Here is a 20433-nt window from a genome sequence, read left to right as displayed (position 1 = left end):
CAAACAGAAAATTAATAAGAAAACACAAGCATTAAATGACACAGTAGACCAGATAGATTTAATTGATATTTATAGGACATTCCATCCAAAAACAGCAGATTACTCTTTCTTCTCAAGTGCGCATGGAACATTCTCCAGGATAGATCACATCTTGGGTCACAAATCAAGCCTCAGTCAATTTAAGAAAACTGAAATCATATCAAGCATCTTTTCTGTCCACAATGCTATGAGATTAGAAATCAATTACAGGGGAAAGAAACATAAAAAAACACAAACACAAGGAGGCTAAACAGTATGTTACTAAATAACCAGGAGATCACTGAAGAAATCAAAGAGGAAATCAAAAAATACCTAGAGCCAAATTACAATGAAAACACGACAATCCAAAACCTGTGGGATGCAGCAAAAGCAGTTCTAAGTGGGAAGTTTATAGCAATACAAGCCTACCTCAAGAAACAAGAAAAAAAAAAAAAAAGAAACAAGAAAAATCTCAAATAAACAATCTAAACTTACACCTAAAGGAACTAGAAAAAGAAGAACAAATAACCCAAAGTCAGTAGAAGGAAAGAAATCATAAAGATCAGAGCAGAAATAAATGAAACAGAAACAAAGAAAACAATAGCAAAGATCAATAAAACTAAAAGCTGGTTCTTTGAGAAGATAAACAATATTGATAAACCATTAGCCAGACTCATCAAGAAAAAGAGGGATAGGACTCAAACAATAAAATCAGAAATGAAAAAGGAGAAGTTACAACAGACTTCACAGAAATACAAAGCATCCTAAGAGACTAGTACAAGCAACTCTACACCAATAAAGTGGACAAGCTGGAAGAAATGAACAAATTCTTAGAAAGGTATAACCTTCCAAGATTGAACCAGGAAGAAATAGAAAATATGAACAGACCAATCACAAGTAATGAAATAGAAACTGTGATTAAAGGTCTTCCAACAAACAAAAGTCCAGGACCAGATGGCTTCACTGGCGAATTCTATCAAACATTTAGAGAAGAGCTAACACCCATCCTTCTCAAAATCTTCCAAAAATTTGCAGAGGAAGGAACACTCCCAAACTCATTCTATAAGGCCACCATCACCCTGATACCAAAACCAGACAAAGATACTACAATAAAAGAAAATTACAGACCAATATCAATTTGAATATAGATGCAAAAATCCTCAACAAAACACTAGCAAACAGAGTCCAACAACACATTAAAAGGATCATACACCATGATCAAGTGGGATTATCCCAGGGATGCAAGGATTCTTCAATATTTGCAAGTCAATCAATGTGATATACCATATTAACAAATTGAAGAATAAAAACCATATGATCATCTCAATAGATGCAGGAAAAGCTTTTGACAAAATTCAACACCAATTTATGATAAAAACTCTCCAGAAAGTGGGCATAGAGGGAACCTACCTCAATATAATAAAGGCCATATATGACAAATCCACAGCAAACATCATTCTCAATGGTGAAAAACTGAAAGCATATCCTCTAAGACCAGTAACAAGACAAGGATGTCCACTCTCACCACTATTATTCAACATAATTATGGAAATCCTAGCCATGGCAATCAGAAAAGAAAAATAAATAAAAGGAATACAAATTGGAAAAGGAGAAGTAAAACGGTCACTGTTTGCAGATGACATGATACTATACATAGAGAATCCTAAAGATGCCACCAGAAAACTACTAGAGCTAATCAATGAACTTGGTAAATTTGTAGGATACAAAATTAATGCACAGAAATCTCTTGCATTCCTATACACTAATGATGAAAAATCTGAAAGAGAAATTAAGGAAACACTCCCATTTACCATTGCAACAAAAAGAATAAAATACCTAGGAATAAACCTACCTAGGGAGACAAAAGACCTGTATGCAGAAAACTGTAAGACACTGATGAAAGAAATTAAATATGATACAAACAGATGGAGACATATACCATGTTTTTGGATTGGAAGAATCAATATTGTGAAAATGACTATACTACACAAAGCAATCTACAGATTCAATGCAATCCCTATTAAACTACCACTGGCATTTTTCACAAAACTAGGACAAAAAATCTTAAAATTTGTATGGAGACAAAAAAGACCCCAAATAGCCAAATCAGTCTTGAGGGGAAAAAAACGGAGTTGGAGAAATTAGACTCCCCGACTTCAGCCTATACTACAAAGCTACAGTAATCAAGATAATATGGTACTGGTACAAAAACATACACATAGATCAATGGAAAAGGATAGAAAGCCCAGAGATAAACCCATGCACCTATGATTAACTATTCTATGACAAAGGAGGCAAGAATATACAATGGAGAAAAGACAGTCTCTTCAATAAGTGGTGCTGGGAAAACTGGACAGCTACATGTAAAAGAATGAAATTAGAACACTCCCTAACATCATACACAAAAATAAACTCAAAATGGATTAGAGACCTAAATGTAAGACGAGACACTATAAAACTCTTAGAGGAAAACATAGGAAGAACACTCTTTGACATAAATCACAGTAAGATTTTTTTTATCCACCTCCTCAAGTAATGGAAATAAAAACAAAAATAAACAAATGGGACCTAATGAAACTTAAAAGCTTTTGCAAAGCAAAGGAAACTACAAACAAGACGAGAAAACAATCCTCAGAATGGGAGAAAATATTTGCAAATGAATCAATGGACAAAGGATTAATCTCCAAAATATATAAACAGCTCATGCAGCTCAATATTTATAAAACAAACAACCCAATCAAAAAATGGGCAGAAGACCGAAATAGACATTTCTCCAAAGAAGAAATACAGATGGCCAAGAAACACATGAAAAGCTGCTGAACACCACTAATTATTAGAGAAATGGAAATCAAAACTACAATGAGGTATCACCTACACCAGTTACAATGGGCATCATCAGAAAATCTACAAATAACAAATGCTGGAGAGGGTGTGGAGAAAAGGGATCCCTCTTGCTCTTTTGGTGGGAACATAAATTGATACAGCCTCTATGGAGAACAATATGGTGGTTCCTTAAAAAACTAAAAATAGAATTACCATATGACCCAGCAATCCCACTACTGGGCATATACCCAGAGAAAACCATAATTCAAAAAGACACATGCACTCCAATGTTCATTGCAGCACTATTTACAATAGCCAGGTCATGGAAGCAACCTAAATTCTCATCGACAGATGAGATGTGGTACATATATACAATGGAATATTACTCAGCCATAAAAAGGATCGAATTTGGGTCATTTGTAGAGACGTGGATGAATCTAGAGACTGTCATACAAAGTGAAGTAAGTCAGAAAGAGAGTAACATTATCGTATATTAACGCATATATGTGGGACCTTGAAAAATGGTACAGATGAACCGGCTTGCAGGGCAGAAATTGAGACACAGATGTAGAGAACAAACGTATGGACACCAAGGGGGGAAAGCGGCGGGGGTTGGTGGTGGTGGTGTGATGAATTGGGAGATTGGGATTGACATATAAAATGTATAACTAATAAGAGCTTGCTGTATAAAAAATAAACATAATAAAATTCATAAATTCAAAAAAACAAAAAAAATCATGAAGATAACAACAACAGCAAAACTCAATTGGCAAAATTCTCAGAGACTTTTAGTCTTTCATGGTGAAAACCTTTCCCATTGGTGCTTCTCAACCTCAGGTCTATCCCTTTTGGTAAACATCAACTGTTTCCTTTTGAAATAATCACTGGGTGACTTATGTGCTTAGATGAAGGCATGTAAGAACCAGCATTACTTAAGGGTGCCGTATCATATTATTGCCAAGGACTTATTAAAGCACTTAAAGAAAATGAAAAGTTACTAATTCCTTTCACAGCGAGCTCCTGGGAGACAAAGACTCTAAGGACCACGGGTTACAGCCTGGAGATTTTGTCTATAGGACAAGATATCAAATAAAGGACTCTTAACAACCAAATTGGAAGAGACCATATCAGATATTACTAACAAATCTGTGCTGCAAAACTTAAAAGGAGTAAGCTCTTGGATTCACATTGCTCACCTTAAAAATCCTCCTCTCCTAAATGGACTGCAACTCCTGTTTCTGACACCCAGCTTTGACTAACTAAAACCAGCACTACCAGACCAGGAGGAGAAGATGAAATCCAAAGTAAACAGATGACCCAAGATGCTGGACCAGGTCTTGATAATCACTCACGTTTGCTTATGGACCAAATGTATTTATTTCTTGGGCTCAATCATTTGAAAACTTGAAAAATCAATCCAATTGCTGGGTTTGTGGCCAATTACCCATGTCCAGAACTTCTGGATTACACTGGCGGGTTTAACCTCTTCAGGGTTCAGACTGGCTAGACCTTAGGCATTTTATCTTAGAAGAAAGAAATTTTAGTACCATGCAAGCCACCAATGATATCACTAAGTGGGACCCTCTTACCTGGTTAATTAATGACACCTGTTCTGAACCTGGCCATAAATACTCCTTTTCACTAGATGTTACCCAATCCCAACCAGAGCAGTATGCTAAGGCTAAACCTAAAAATGTAACAACCCGTCTTTTTGGTGGCATTATTCCCCAGTTATGGGATGAATTTATCTGATGCCAGCCTATGGCAACCTGAATAGGAGGGACCCTCTCTGATGGGGACAAACCAATCATACCAAAGATAGTCAACCTAGCAATACTTATAAGTTATGGTGGATGCCACCTGAAAGTTGTCAGTATACTATAACTTTGAGGACCAGTGATTGGTTTGGAACTAATTGGTTAAGAGGACCAGGGATATACTGGGTAGCTTCTAATGGGATCCAATGGATTTGTGGAACAAGTTTTTGGCCTTGGTTTTCCTCAGGTTGGTTAGGGAGATGCACAATTGTTTTCCCTTGGGTTCAAGGTCACTTACTGGTAACCTTGGAAATAGCCCCTGCCAATCTGCCTTTAATGTGGGCACACTGGGTTTGATTAGTTTTTCAGTGATATGATCATTTGGTCGTGATATCTGTTCCTGCGCATGGAATAGAAGATATCATTACTCACATAGAAGCTTTACTAAAAATTACTCAGCAAGCTTTGAATGATAGTAATTAAGCCATTAGCTTGCTCAATTCAGAAGTCTCCATGATGAGAAAAGTGGTCCTACAGAATTGCATAGCCCTTGATATTCTAACTGCTTCTCAAGGGGGAATTGTGCTATAATACATACTGAATGCTGTGTCTTTATACCTGACAAGTCTTCTAATGTAACTCATTCTTAATACATATGAAGACTCAAATTTCTGGTCTGAATAATCCTTTTCCCAGTTTAGGGGAAATACTAGGAAAATGGTGTGGTTTAGGAGGATCTTGGCTTAAAACTTTACTAATAATGTTGTTTACTCCACCTGGCAATTTTAATTAGTTTGTCTAACTTGTAAGGTGATAGTTTCTTGCCTTTCATGCCATATATTACCTACTCCTACTAAGATAATGATGTCTAAACAACTTGAAATTATTGATTACATCTATAGTTCTTTATAAAATAATGGACATGCGCAATGCATATGCGAGGCAAAACTGGCATAAATCTTATTGGACAACCTGGAATTGACCTTCAGTCCTTGCCGAACATCCTATTAGTATAACCAACCCCCTTCCCAAAAATAGAGAACCAGGCTACTAGGTCCCAGCCATCAAGGGACATGATGAACCTAGGGCAGGTAAGCAACCTGCATTGAGGGACGAAATAATTGATCACCTTATGCTTTTTATCAAAATATTTATGATAAAAAGGGGGAGATTGATGAAATAAAAATTCATAATTTAAGGCAACTCTCTAAAAATTTAAACATAAAAAGTTTCTCTGCCCTTCGGCCTCCTCTCTCCCTTCTGCTGTGCATTGTGTATCTGCATTATGCATTGACCAGACCTCCCCCATGGCAGAAATACCTGCTCCACCATATAGAGCAATATACTCCCAGTGCTAGCAAGATCATTCCTTAGGAGATAACATTCCTTCTTAATCCTGCAAGGGGTCAGGATGACCCATTACTTTGTAAGTGCAATTCTAGATTGTGTACACTGTCAATACATACTGTGATATATAACCTTCTGTCTCAAAAATGTATATAACTGTTCTTTGACCTCTAATGGGCAGAACAGTTCTCAGGGCTCTCTGGGTTATAATCTGTCTCCTGGGTTATAATCCTCAGGTTGGCTCTAATACAATTTTCCATCTCTTTCATAGATGGACTATTGATTAATTTTTCATCAACACATTATTTTTTAAGGCTGTAGCCGGTTACTTTGTAAGAGTCTGGAGATGAGCTCACAGCAAGTTTGAGTGTAATATAACCATTTCCAAAGAGGGTTTTATTTTATTCTGTAATAAAATTTTAAGTGATTTGTCAAGAAAATATCCAAACCCAAATAAAAATTTGTCTCTTGTTCTACAGTTGGATCATGTATGCTAAGACATTTTCTCACTATGGACAACAAAAATAAAGTATCTTTGGGACTTTCCTGGCGGTCCAGTGGTTAAGACCCTGCGCTTCCAATGCAGGGGGTGCAGGTTTGATCCCTGGTTGGGGAACTAAGATCCCACATGCCACGTGGCACAACCAAAAAAAAAAATAAAAACAAGTAAAAAATTGAAATAAATAATGAAGGGAAAAAAAGAAGAAAAGTCTCTTTAAAATGACATTTCAATAGCTGATGTTGCCAAACTAATATAAAAAAGGGGTTTGAAAGGGAGAAAACCTTTTTAAAAATATGAGTTACTTGGTACTATATTAAGGGGAAAATACTTTTCCCCCAAATTATGAATCTGTATCTGTATCTTATTAATACAAACATTTTTAATATTACTCCTTTATTTTAGAATGAATAATGCTTATAAGTATAACTAAGTCTCAAGTATAAAGGGGCTGATTATCTGCCTGGAATATAATTTGAGCCTTTCTTCCACTCCCAACTTATCATTTAGAAATTTCATTGTATTAATAACAGAAGTTAGGCAACTAAAGGAACAAGGTATAATTCAAATAAGCAAATTCTGTTCTTTATTAGCTGCCCTTGAGAAAGTTTGAAAATGGAGTTGAAGGGAAGCAAAACCATAATGCTTATACTCATCAATTTATTTAATAGTGTTCTCTTTCTTCTCTATTAGCAAAGCAGTTGAATAAAGCTTTATGTACTTACTCAAAGAGACTAAATCTCGGTATGTTAAATGGTTTGCTCCATGTTGGTTTAACATGCACACACATAAACATATAAAACAAACCAAATAAATACATAAGAACTTGATGTAGAGAGAAGATTCCTTCCCCAAAAAGAAGCTCCTAGTAAGATGAAGTAGACATACTTTTCCCTATTCTTCTCACTATTCATTCTTACAAATAAGAACCCTGGACACTATATATAAAATAAGAATATGAAAGGTGGAGAGAAGGCAGACAGCTAGGGTCCTTGGGACCAAAAGGAAGAGATGTTTATGAGTTCTGTGGGGTTTCTCTTTGCCTAATATATCCCAGACTTGGAACTGAAGAAGGTAGAAACCTCAAATTGCCAATTACTGCTGTAAAGGGCCCAATAAATCCTGGTTTCCCTAGCAACAGATCAGGAAAGGAGCATCTTAACAAGGCAGAAAACTTTTATATAATAATGGCTGTACTCCAGTCAAACATTACAGAAAAGAACTGTGGCTCCTCACCCCTATCCATACCAGAAAAATCCAGGTGGGTACCACAGAATTCCCATGAGGTTGTAGCAGAGCATCACAACATTCATGCGTGGGTGATGTTCAAGAGGTCCAAGTAGATAACTTGGACTCTCATCCCCCTTCGTCAGCAATGAAACCATTCATCCCCACGATATCAGTGGAGACCACGTACAAACTGTAGACTTCAGCCCCATGCAGCACATTATTTTTTTACCTACTGGGGAAATATCAAAGGAGAAATGGAGAGTAAGGAACTTCACTATATCCTAATGGTACCAAAGCACCCCCATTACAGTATCACTGGAGACTGTGAGGGAAGCCAGAATTCTGATTCTTGCCCAGCAGTAAAAATAAGCAAATAAGCTCCCATCTTTAGGTGGTAATGAGGTCAAGTGGGGAATCTAGAATTCTACTTACACCTGGAAGTAACAAGGTGGTGATACTCTTTACCCTGCCAAAGCACTGTCAGAGAAAACCAGATGAAGCAGAAGATTTAAATAACACCCAGAGTCTAATAACATAATATTAAAATTTTCAGGTTTCAACTGAAAGTCACTTATACCAAGAACAAGGAGGATCTTAAACTGAATGAAAAAAGAAAATCGAAGTGTGTCAACACTGAGATGATACAGATGATAAAATTATTTGAAAATGATTTTCAATCAACTTTTATAAAAAAGCATCAGTGAGGAATTAAAAACACAACTGAAACAAAAACAGAAAGTCTCATTAAGGATTTAGAAAGCACCAGCAAGGAAACAGAAGAAATAAAAAAGACCAAATGAAATTTTAGAAGTAAAGCATAGAGTGAGTAAAAATTTAAAAGCTCAATAGGTGGGCTCAAGAGATTGGAGAGAACAGGTAAAAAATTTATGAACTGAAGATGCAGCATCAAAAATTGCCCAAACTATGATAAGAAACAAAAAGCAGAGAATGACATCCCTCATAAATGTATATGCAAAAGTATTCAACAATATATTAGTAAACAGAATTCAAAAATATATAAAAAGGATATACACCATGACCAAGTGAGATTTCTTCCATCTATGTAAGGCTAGTTCAACATTCGAAAGTCAAATAATGTAAACTCTCACATTAACAGAGTAGAGAAGAAAAATCATATGATTATATCAATAGATGCAGAAGAAAACACTTGACAAAATCCACCAGCCATTCATGACAGAAACTCTCAGAAAGCTAGGAATAGAGAAGGACTTTCTCAATTTGATTTAAAAAAAATTTAAAAATCCACTACAGCCAACATCATTCTTTTTTTTTTTTGTATTTTTTTAAACATCTTTATTGGAGTATAATTGCTTTACAATGGTGTGTTAGTTTCTGCTTCATAACAAAGTGAATCAGTTATACATATACATATGTTCCCATATCTCTTCCCTCTTGCGTCAATCTCCCTCCCACCCTCCCTATCCCACCCCTCTAGGTGGTCACAAAGCACCAAGCTGATCTCCCTGTGCTATGCGGCTGCTTCCCACTAACTATCTATTTTACATCTGGTAGTGTACATATGTTGGTGCCACTCTCTCACTTGGCCACAGCTTACCCTTCTCCCTCCCCATATCCTCAAGTCCATTCTCTAGTAGGTCTGTGTCTTTATTCCCGTCTTGCCCCTAGGTTCTTCATGACCATATTTTTCTTAGATTCCATATATATGTGTTAGCATACGGTATTTATTTTTCTCTTTCTGACTTACTTCACTCTGTATGACAGACTCTAGGTCCATCCACCTCACTACAAATAACTCGATTTTGTTTCTTTTTATGGCTGAGTAATATTCCATTGTATATATGTGCCACATCTTTTTTTTTTTTTGACTGTTTCAAATCTTTATTTCCATTTGAATGTAGCCCAAGCCTCAGGACTTTCATCTAAGAAGAAAGTATCATGTCAGATTGTATTACAAACTAAAATTTTATAAGTCCTATAAAAAATTCCAAGTTTTACCCAATTTCCCGGAAAAGAAGAAGTAAAGCTGTCACTGTTTGCAGATGACATGATACTATACATAGAGAATCCTAAAGATGCTACCAGAAAACTACTAGAGCTAATCAATGAATTTGGTAAAGTAGCAGGATACAAAATTAATGCACAGAAATCTCTGGCATTCCTATATACTAATGATGAAAAATCTGAAAGTGAAATCAAGAAAACACTCCCATTTACCATTGCAACAAAAAGAACAAAATATCTAGGAATAAACCTACCTAAGGAGACGAAAGACCTGTATGCAGAAAATTATGACACTGATGAAAGAAATTAAAGATGATACAAATAGATGGAGAGATATACCATGTTCTTGGATGGGAAGAATCAACATTGTGAAAATGACTCTACTACCCAAAGCAATCTACAGATTCAATGCAATCCCTATCAAACTACCACTGGCATTTTTCACAGAACTAGAACAAAAAATTTCGCAATTTGTATGGAAACACAAAAGACCCCGAATAGCCAAAGCAATCTTGAGAACGAAAAAAGGAGCTGGAGGAATCAGGCTCCCTGACTTCAGACTATACTACAAAGCAACAGTAATCAAGACAGTATGGTACTGGCACAAAAACAGAAAGATAGATCAGTGGAACAGGATAGAAAACCCAGAGATAAACCCACACACATATGGACACCTTATCTTTGATAAAGGAGGCAGGAATGTACAGTGGAGAAAGGACAGCCTCTTCAATAAATGGTGCTGGGAAAACTGGACAGGTACATATAAAAGTATGAGATTAGATCACTCCCTAACACCATACACAAAAATAAGCTCAAAATGGATTAAAGACCTAAATGTAAGGCCAGAAACTATCAAACTCTTAGAGGAAAACATAGGAAGAACACTCTATGACATAAATCACAGCAAGATCCTTTCTGACCCACCTCCTAGAGTAATGGAAATAAAAACAAAAATAAACAAATGGGACCTAATGAAACTTCAAAGCTTTTGCACAGCAAAGGAAACCATAATCAAGACCAAAAGACAACCCTCAGAATGGGAGAAAACATTTGCAAATGAAGCAACTGACAAAGGATTAGTCTCCAAAATTTACAAGCAGCTCATGCAGCTCAATAACAAAAAAACAAACAACCCCATCCAAAAATGGGCAGAAGACCTAAATAGACATTTCTCCAAAGAAGATATACAGAATGCCAACAAACACATGAAAGAATGCTCAACATCATTAATCATTAGAGAAATGCAAATCAAAACTACAATGAGATATCATCTCACACCAGTCAGAATGGCCATCATCAAAAAATCTAGAAACAATAAATGCTGGAGAGGGTGTGGAGAAAAGGGGACACTCTTGCACTGCTGGTGGGAATGTGAATTGGTTCAGCCACTGTGGAGAACAGTATGGAGGTTCCTTAAAAAAACTACAAATAGAATTACCATATGACCCAGCAATCCCACTACTGGGCATATACCCTGAGAAAACCAAAATTCAAAAAGAGTCATGTACCAAAATGTTCATTGCAGCTCTATTTACAATAGCCCGGAGATGGAAACAACCTAAGCGCCCATCATCAGATGAATGGATAAAGAAGATGTGGCACATATACACAATGGAATATTACTCAGCCTTAAAAAGAAATGAAATTGAGCTATTTGTAATGAGATGGATAGACCTAGAGTCTGTCATACAGAGTGAAGTAAGTCAGAAAGAAAAAGACAAATATCGTATGCTAACACATATATATGGAATTTAAGGGGAAAAAATGTCATGAAGAACCTAGGGGTAAGACAGGAATAAAGACGCAGACCTACTGGAGAACGGACTTGAGGATATGGGGAGGGGGAAGGGTGAGTTTTGACAGGGCGAGAGAGAGTCATGGACATATACACACTAACAAACGTAGTAAGGTAGATAGCTAGGGGGAAGCAGCCGCAAGGCACAGGGATATTAGCTCGGTGCTTTGTGACAGCCTGGAGGGGTGGGATGGGGAGAGTGGGAGGGAGGGAGACGCAAGAGGAAGACATATGGGAACATATGTATATGTATAGCTGATTCACTTTGTTATAAAGCAGAAACTAACACACCATTGTAAAGCAATTATACCCCAATAAAGATGTTTAAAAAAAAAAATTCCAAGTTTTACCCAATTTCCATTCCCCACAGCTCCAGCCCCACAAGAAATTCATACAATTATTTTAAAAAAATTATAATTCAATAGGAATAAATTATTCAAAATAATAGATCTACAGAAATTTTCTAGAATCTTGTGCAATAATAGGGTTAGTTAAATAAATCATGTACCTGTATTTAGCATAGTTTAAATTTTAAACAATTTTAAGAATAGCTGTTACAGAATTTATAGTGAAAGAGGCACCTCAAGAATTGGAGGCAAAGGTTAATCTTAGTTGCTCTAAACTGTGCTTTGTGGTTCTATTTAGCATTTTACATATATATTTATTTATTTATTAACATCTTTATTGGAGTATAATTGCTTTACAATGGTGTGTTAGTTTCTGCTTTGTAACAAAGTGAATCAGTTATACATATACACGTTCCCATATCTCTTCCCTCCTGCGTCTCCCACCCTCCCTCTCTCACCCCACTAGGCAGTCACAAACCACCTAGCTGATCTCCCTGTGCTATGCGGCTTCTTCCCACTAGCTATCCACTTTACGCTTGGTAGTGTATATATGTCCATACCACTCTCTCACCTCATCACAGCCTACCCCTCCCCCTCCCCATATCCTCAGTCCATGCTCTAGTAGGTCTGTGTTTTTATTCTTGTCTTACCCATAGGTTCTTCATGACCTTTTTTTCCCCCTGAGATTCCATATATATGTGTTAGCATAAGATACTTGTTTTTCTCTTTCTGACTTACTTCACTTACTGTATGACAGACTCTAGGTCCATCCACCTCACTATAAATAACTCAATTTCGTTTCTTTTTATGGCTGAGTAATATTCCATAGTATATGTGTGCCACATCTTCTTTATCCATTCGTCTGTTGATGGACACTTAGGTTGCTTCCATGTCCTGGCTATTGTAAATAGAGCTGCAATGAACATTTTGGTACATGACTCTTTTTGAATTATGGTTTTCTCAGGGTATATGCCCAGTAGTGGGATTGCTGGGTCGTACTAGAACAAAAAATTTCACAATTTGTATGTAAACACATAAGACTCCGAATAGACTGTACTACAAAGCTACAGTTATCAAGACAGTATTGTGCTGGCACAAAACCAGAAATATAGATCAATGGAACAGGATAGAAAGCCCTGAGACAAACCCATGCACATATTGTCACCTTATCTTTGATAAAGGAGGCAAGAATATACAGTGGAGAAAAGACAGCCTGTTCAATAAGTGGTGCTGGGAAAACTGGACACCTACATGTAGAAGTATGAAATTAGAACACTCCCTAACACCATACACAAAAATAAGCTCAAAATGGATAAAAGACCTAAATGTAAGGCCAGACAATATCAAACTCTTAGAGGAAAACATAGGTAAAACACTCTATGATATAAATCACAGCAAGATCCTTTTTGACCCACCTCCTAGAGAAATGGAAATAAAAATAAACAATTGGGACCTAATGAAACGTAAAAGCTTTTGCACAGCAAAGGAAACCATAAACAAGACCAAAAGACAACCCTCAGAATGGGAGAAAATATTTGCAAAGGTAGCAACTGACAAAGCATTAATCTCCAAAATTTACAAGCAGCTCAGTATCTAAAAAACAAACAACCCAATCCAAAACTGGGCAGAAGACCTAAATAGTCATTTCTCCAAAGAAGATATACAGATTGCCAACAAACACATGAAAGAATGCTCAACATCATTAAGCTTTAGAGAAACACAAATCAAAACTACAATGAGATATCACTTCACACCGATCCGAATGGCCATCATCAAAAAAATCTACAAATAATAAATGCTGGAGAGGGTGTGGGGAAAAGGGAACACTCTTGCACTGTTGGTGGGAATGTAAACTGATACAGTCACTATGGAGAACCGTATGGAGGTTCCTTAAAAAACTAAAAAAAAAAAAAAAGAAGGAGTATTAAACACGAACAAGTTTAGACCTAACGGTTTGGAAAATTCTTTCTCTCCTGAAGGCAAACTATGTTGAAGTTAAGAAATGGCTTCCAAGTAACAATCAAACCCAGGGTCCTGCCAGAAAAATACTGTATGCTCTCAAGGTGAAGCTGAAGTTATAGCTCTAAAATCCTTTGTTAAGGCATCAAAAAGATACAATGTTCTGCTTTAGAATATTAAGTTGGACAAAAGTAGCACTTTAGAGTTTAAGGGTGTACCTAAGAGTATCTTCATCAAACAAGAGTATCTAAGAAACATAAAAACTTTATTATACAACCCTCCTGACATAAGACCAGGGTGAAGAAAGGTTTAATTGGAAGAAATTCAGGGTGTGGTGTTTATTCATAGGAGACCAAAATGATTTTAAAAGAATTACATTTCCAGACATACCACCAACTTTCACTGACAGGGACAAAAACACTACAAAAAGGAAAAAAGGACTTTGAACCTCCGAAACCTACTAGCAGGGAGCAAACCACAAAAGCTACGTAGTTGAAAATATAGCTTACCTAGCAAATCAAAGGAAGGATGACTCAAAGTGTGGAACCAAGAACAATGGGTAAGGACTGAGCCATTCCTGGGCAGGAATGGGGCTGAGTCCTTAATGAAGAAACTTCCAAAATTTTCCTGTCTGGATTTCAGAATTTCTATGTACTTCTTTGTGCTTCACATTTTCTCCCTATTTGAAGAGGAATACCCATAGGGGTTTTATCAGTCTCGACCCTGTATGTTGGGCAAATGGAGTGCACATAACTCAGATCAAGAACTATACTTGAGGTGATTTACTTAAGAAAGTATACCTGAGAAAACTTCATCTGTGCATGGATCTGATTTAGATGAGGATTTCACGGACTTTGAGCTGATGGTATAGTGAGATGAGACTTTTGTGGGCCTTTGTAGTGGGTAAGTGTATTTTGCATGTGGGAGGATTGTAAATAATTTGTGGCCACATGGGGGACCTAGAGGGTTTTAAAATTCACATGTACTTTACATGAGGTAAAATTCACCACTTTAAAGGGTACACTTCTGTGGTTTTGGGGACATTCACTAGGTTCTGCAACCATCTCCACTATCTAATTCCAGAATATTTCTATTGATACCCCCACCCCCAAAACCAAGCCATACCTATTAGTAGTTAGTCCTAGTTTGTCTTTCCTCCCATATGATAGCAATAACTACTCTACAGATTTCCATCTCTATAGATTTGTCTCTATAGATTTTTCTATTCTGATTATTTCATATAAATGGAATCATAGAATATGTAGCCTCTTGTATATGGCTTCTTTCACTTAGCATATTTTCAATGTTTATCCATCTTGCAGCATATATCAGTTCATTTTATTTCTGTATAATATTCCTTTGGATGGTTATGCCACATTTTATTTGTCCACATCCATTTTATTTGTCCATCCAACATTTAATGTATTGAATACATTTGGGTTATTTTCATTTTTTTGGCTATTATGAATAATGCTCTTATAACCAGTCATGTACAAGTATTGTATGGACATATGTTTTCATTTCTCTTGGGTATATACCTAGGAGAGGAATTCCTGTGTCATAAAGTAACTTTATTTTACCTTTTTGAGCAACTGCCAAACTTATTTTCCACAGCAAATGCACCATTTTACATTCCCTTATGATTTCTTTTTTAACCCATTCCTTATTTGGTAGTGTGTTGTTTGATTTCCACATTTTGTGGTTTTTCTAAATTTCCTTCTGTTACTAATTTCATATTTCATTTCACTTTAATTACAACACTTACTTTGTATGATTTAAATCCTTTTAAAATTTATTAACACAAGTTAATGGCTTAAGATACAATCTATCATGCACAATGTTCCAGGTTCCCTTGAGAATAATATTCTGATGAAATTGGGTGAAGTGTTCTATAGGTAACTATTAGGTCTGCTTGGTAATTAGGGATGTTCAAGTCTTCCATTTCCTTGCTGATCTTCCATCTACTTTTTCTGTCCATTATTGAAAGTAGGGTATTGACATATCCCACTCTTATTATTAAATTACCTATTTCTCCCTTCCATTCTCTCCGTTTTTACTTTATATATTTTGGAGCTCTGTTGTGAGGTGCTCTGTTGTGAGGTGCTCTGTTGTGAGGTGCTTAAATTATTATATTTTTTCCAGGGATTGATGATTTCATCATTATACAATGTCCTTTCTCAGGATTTCCCTGGTGGTGCGGTGTTTAAGAATCCGCCTACCAATGCAGGGGACATAGGTTCAATCCCTGGTCCCAGAAGATTCCACATGCCATGGAGCAACTAGCCTGTGTGCCACAACTACTAAGCCTGCACTCTAGAGCCTGTGAGCCACAACTATGGAGCCTGCACACCAGAACTACTGAAGCCTGTGTGCCATAGAGCCCACACACAACTACTGAGCCCATGTGCTGCAACTACTGAAGCCTGTGCACTCTAGGGCCTGAGTGCTGCAACTACTGAAGCCCGTGAACCTAGAGCCCGTGCTCTGCAACAAGAGAAGCCACCGCAATGAGAAGCCCATGCACCACAACGAAGAGTAGTCCCCACTCACCGCAACTAGAGAAAGCCTGCGTGCAGCAATGAAGACCCAACGCAGCCAAAAAAAATGTCCTTTCTCTCTAGTGACAATTTTATTTCAAAGTCTATTTTGTATGATATTAGCATATGAACTTCAGCTCTCTTGTGAGTACTGTTTCCATACACTATATTTTTACTTTCAAACAATTTGTGTCATTAAAACTAAAGTATCTGTAGACAGCATTTAGTTGGATCTTTTTTTAAAAAATCCATTCTGCCAGTCTCTGCCTTTTAATTCGAGAGGTTAATCCACTTACATCTAATGTAATTATGGATAAGGAAGGACTTATTTGTAGCATTTGGATATTAATGTTCCATATCTTATGTCTTTTTGGTTTCTCCGTACTTATTTTATTTCCTTTTTTAGTATTAAATAGATATTTTCTAGTGTATTATTTTCATTCCCTTATCATTTGTTTTACTATATCTTTAGTCATTATCTTACTGGTTGCCTTAGGATTACAATTAACATCTTAATTTATAACAATCTAGTTCAGAGTAACACTGACATAATTTCAATAGTATACATTTTGCTTCTTTATATCTCCATTCCTCTTCCAATCTGTATGCTTCTATTGCCACAGAATACATCTTTACATGCTGTGTTCCCATTAATGCAGATTTATAATTACTGCGTTTTGCAACTGTCTTTTAAATCATATAGGGAAAAAGGAGTTATAAGCCAAAAATACAATAATACTGGCTTTTACATTTACCTATTTAGTTACCTTTCCTGCTGTTCTTTATTTCTTCATGTCGAGTTGAGTTACTGTCTAGTATCCATATATTTCAAACTAAAGGACTCTCTTTAGCATTTGTTGAAGGGCAGGTCTGCTAGTAAAAAAAACCCTCAGTTTTTGTAGATCTGGAAATGCCTTAATTTCTTTTTCATTTTTATTGTGGTAAAATATACATAATTTTTTAATCATTTGTAAGTGGCATTAAATATACAATGTTTTGTAAACATCACTACTAAATCAATACCCAAAACGTTTCCATCATCCCAACCAAACCCCCATGCACATTAAACAAAAACCTGAGCTTCTAACCCCATCCCTTGCCCCCAGCCTCTGGTAATCTCTGTTCTACTTTCTGTCTCTATGAATTTGCCTATTCTAGGCATGTCATAAAGGTGAAAGGATACAATATTATATTTTCATCTGTATCTGGCTTATTTCACTAAGCATAATGTTTTCAAGGTTTACCCATGGTATATCCTATATCAAAATGTAATTCCTTTTTATGACAGAATGATATTCCATTGTATGAATATACCACATATAGTTTATCCATTCACCTGTTGATTGACACTTCGGTTGTTTCCACCTTTTGATTATTGTGAATAATGCTGCTATGAAACTTGTTACAAATATCTGAGTTCCTGTTTTGAGTTCTTTAGGATATAAACCTAGGAGTGGAATTGCCGTGTCATTTGGTAGTTCTATATTGAACCTTTTGAAAAATTGCCAAACTGTTTTTCATAGCAATTACACCTTTTTACATTCCCACCAGAAATGCACAAGGATTCTCTCAGCAAAATGTTTTATAATTTTTGGTGTACTAGCCTTTTGCCTAAATTTATTACTGAGAATTTAATTCATAAATTAATTAAATTAATTAAGTTTTTACAGGTCCCACTGAGGAAGGAATGCATTAAACACATTCACATTTCCATTCTTTTTTTAAAGCAAATGACAAAGACCCAGCTTACCAGCTTTACTTTTTTAAACCTAAGCTTGTAATTACATGTTTAAACAATTGTCAAAATGTACTAAGTTGCCAGCATTCATGCACAAGTAGAAAACATCCTCAATTTATATTAAATCAAAAGTGTTACTATTAATGCATTAATGTCTTTCACTACTAAATACTGAAAAAAATTGAATTTGTGTGTGTGTGTGTAAGATTCATCCTGGCAATACTGACTTTACAGCAGACTGACACTACTTGGCTCATGTTTCAAACACAATGCAAAAGAAGGTCTTTGCTGGTGTTAGTGTACAAAAGAATCAAAGCTACCTTAGATTACATTGAATAGAAAAGCAATGTGCATATACAGATTTACAACAATTTTAAAGACAAAAAGTTATGGAACTGTTATGTGGTCCCAACAATAAACTCGAAAGCATATGACAAATAGGGGCTCCAGTGAACTGTTTATAAATACTTTACATTAGGTACAGTTATACTAGAAGTTGAATTCATTTTAAATCTTCAACAAATGTTCCTATATTTATAGTTTAATATTTCAGTTAAATGCATGCAATTAGTCCTTATCCAAGCATAGCTGCTGCTCCTTGCATTTTATTGTTAAGGACTTTAACTGGCCATCTTTTTCAACTTCTAATCTTTCTTCACCATTCTTGACAATTCTCTTTGTAGTGATTTTTCTGCCATTAATTAATTTAGTAGAAGTTGACATAGATTTGAAGTTGCCCATCCCACTACCACCAAATGACATGGAAGAGAATGAAGTGAGGCCCCCATGACGTAGTGAACTGAACAATGTAAATTTGGGTCAAAAGAAGAAAATCCACCTCCAAAAGATGGAAATCCACTTAAGGCAGAGAAAAATGACCCTGTGACCCAGCTTTTGTTTCCATGGGGCCCCTGCAATGACCAAATATGTTCTCAAGTGGGTCTTCAAAGAGGTTAAATAAAAAAAGTCTCTTCCACCAAAATATTCCCTGAAGACATCTGGATTAAGGAATCTGAAGCCAAACTCAAATGGCCTGTCAAAATGACTTCCACCTCCATCATTTAATTGTTTTTTAGCATATCTGTCATAGATGTCCCATTTTTTTAATATGTGATAACACCTCAAACACCTTGGCTATTTGAATTTTCTCTCCCCTTTTTCTTCTCAAGATTTTTATCTGGGTACTATGGTGATGCCAGTTTCCAATAAGCCTTTTTAATATCCTTGGCTGAAGCATGTCTCTGCATGCATAGAACTTCATAGTAATCCATCATGTTTTAGCAAGCTGTTGGAAGGAATTCAAGGACGTGGAAGCAGGTGGATAGAAGCAGCAGCGATGGGGTGATGGCCTGGGTCTCCTGTTGACTCTTGCATGGCTGTGCTGGTCATGGAGGTGCAGACGGCAGCTCCCCAAGATTTCCTTTCTCTCCTTGGATTTAAACTTTTAGATATTATTATAAATGGAATTCCATTCTTAATTTCATTTTTAGATTGTTGGTGGTGTACAGAAATACATCTGATTTTTGTTTTCATTTGTACCCTGCAATTATGAAGAACTCGCTTTTTAGTTCTACTAGCTTTCTTGTGGATTCCTTTGGATTTTCTAAAGATTAGATCACATAATCTGTGAATAGAGGTAGCTTTACCCCTTCATTTCCAATGCGGATGCCCCTTTTCTTGTATAATAGCTATTGCTAGTACTTCCAGTAAGACATGAATGGCAAATGATAAAAATGGGTATCCTTGTCTTGTTAGTGATCTTAGGGGTAAAATTTGCAGTCTTTCATCAATGAGTATGATGTTAACTGTGGGTTTTTCATAAATGTCCTGTATCATGTCACAGAATTTTCCCTTTATTCCCAGTTTTCAGAGTATTTATCAAGAAAGGATGTTGGATTTTGTCAAATGCCTTTCCTGCATAAATTGAGATGATCATGAGGGTTTTTTCCCTTTGCTCTATTCACATCATGTATTACATTGATTGCTTTCCTTATGTTGAACCACCCTTGCATTCCTGGAATAAATTTGACTTGGTCATGGTGAGTAATCCATTTAATATGCAACTGGATTTGGTTTTCTAATATTTTGTTGAGGACTTTTGCATCTATATTAATAAGGGATATTGATCTATAATTTTCTTCCTTGTTATGTCTTTATTTGGTTTTGTAGCAGAGCAATGCTGTTCTCATCGAATGAGTTAGGAAGTACTTTAATTTTTTGAAAGAGTACTAAAAGTATTGTTTTTATCTCTTGTTTAAATGTTTGTTGGAAATCATCAAAATTAATTCAGGACTTAATTTTGTTGTCAGGTGTTATGTTAGTGATTCATTCTCTTTACTTGTTAGGTCTGTTGAGATTTTCTATTTCTTCTTGAGTCAGTTTAGGTGAATTGTGTATTTC

At 36.1% G+C, this 20433-nt stretch overlaps 1 pseudogene; it reads right to left on the bottom strand.

The window, feature by feature from the left end:
* Positions 1–18600: 18600 nt before the first annotated feature.
* LOC136142148 (dnaJ homolog subfamily B member 6-like) lies at positions 18601–19307 on the bottom strand (annotated as a pseudogene).
* Positions 19308–20433: the final 1126 nt, after the last annotated feature.

The sequence above is a fragment of the Phocoena phocoena genome, chromosome X (genome assembly GCF_963924675.1).
Source record: "Phocoena phocoena chromosome X, mPhoPho1.1, whole genome shotgun sequence".
Lineage (NCBI taxonomy): Eukaryota > Metazoa > Chordata > Mammalia > Artiodactyla > Phocoenidae > Phocoena > Phocoena phocoena.
This window is presented reverse-complemented; position numbering and strand designations above follow the sequence as displayed.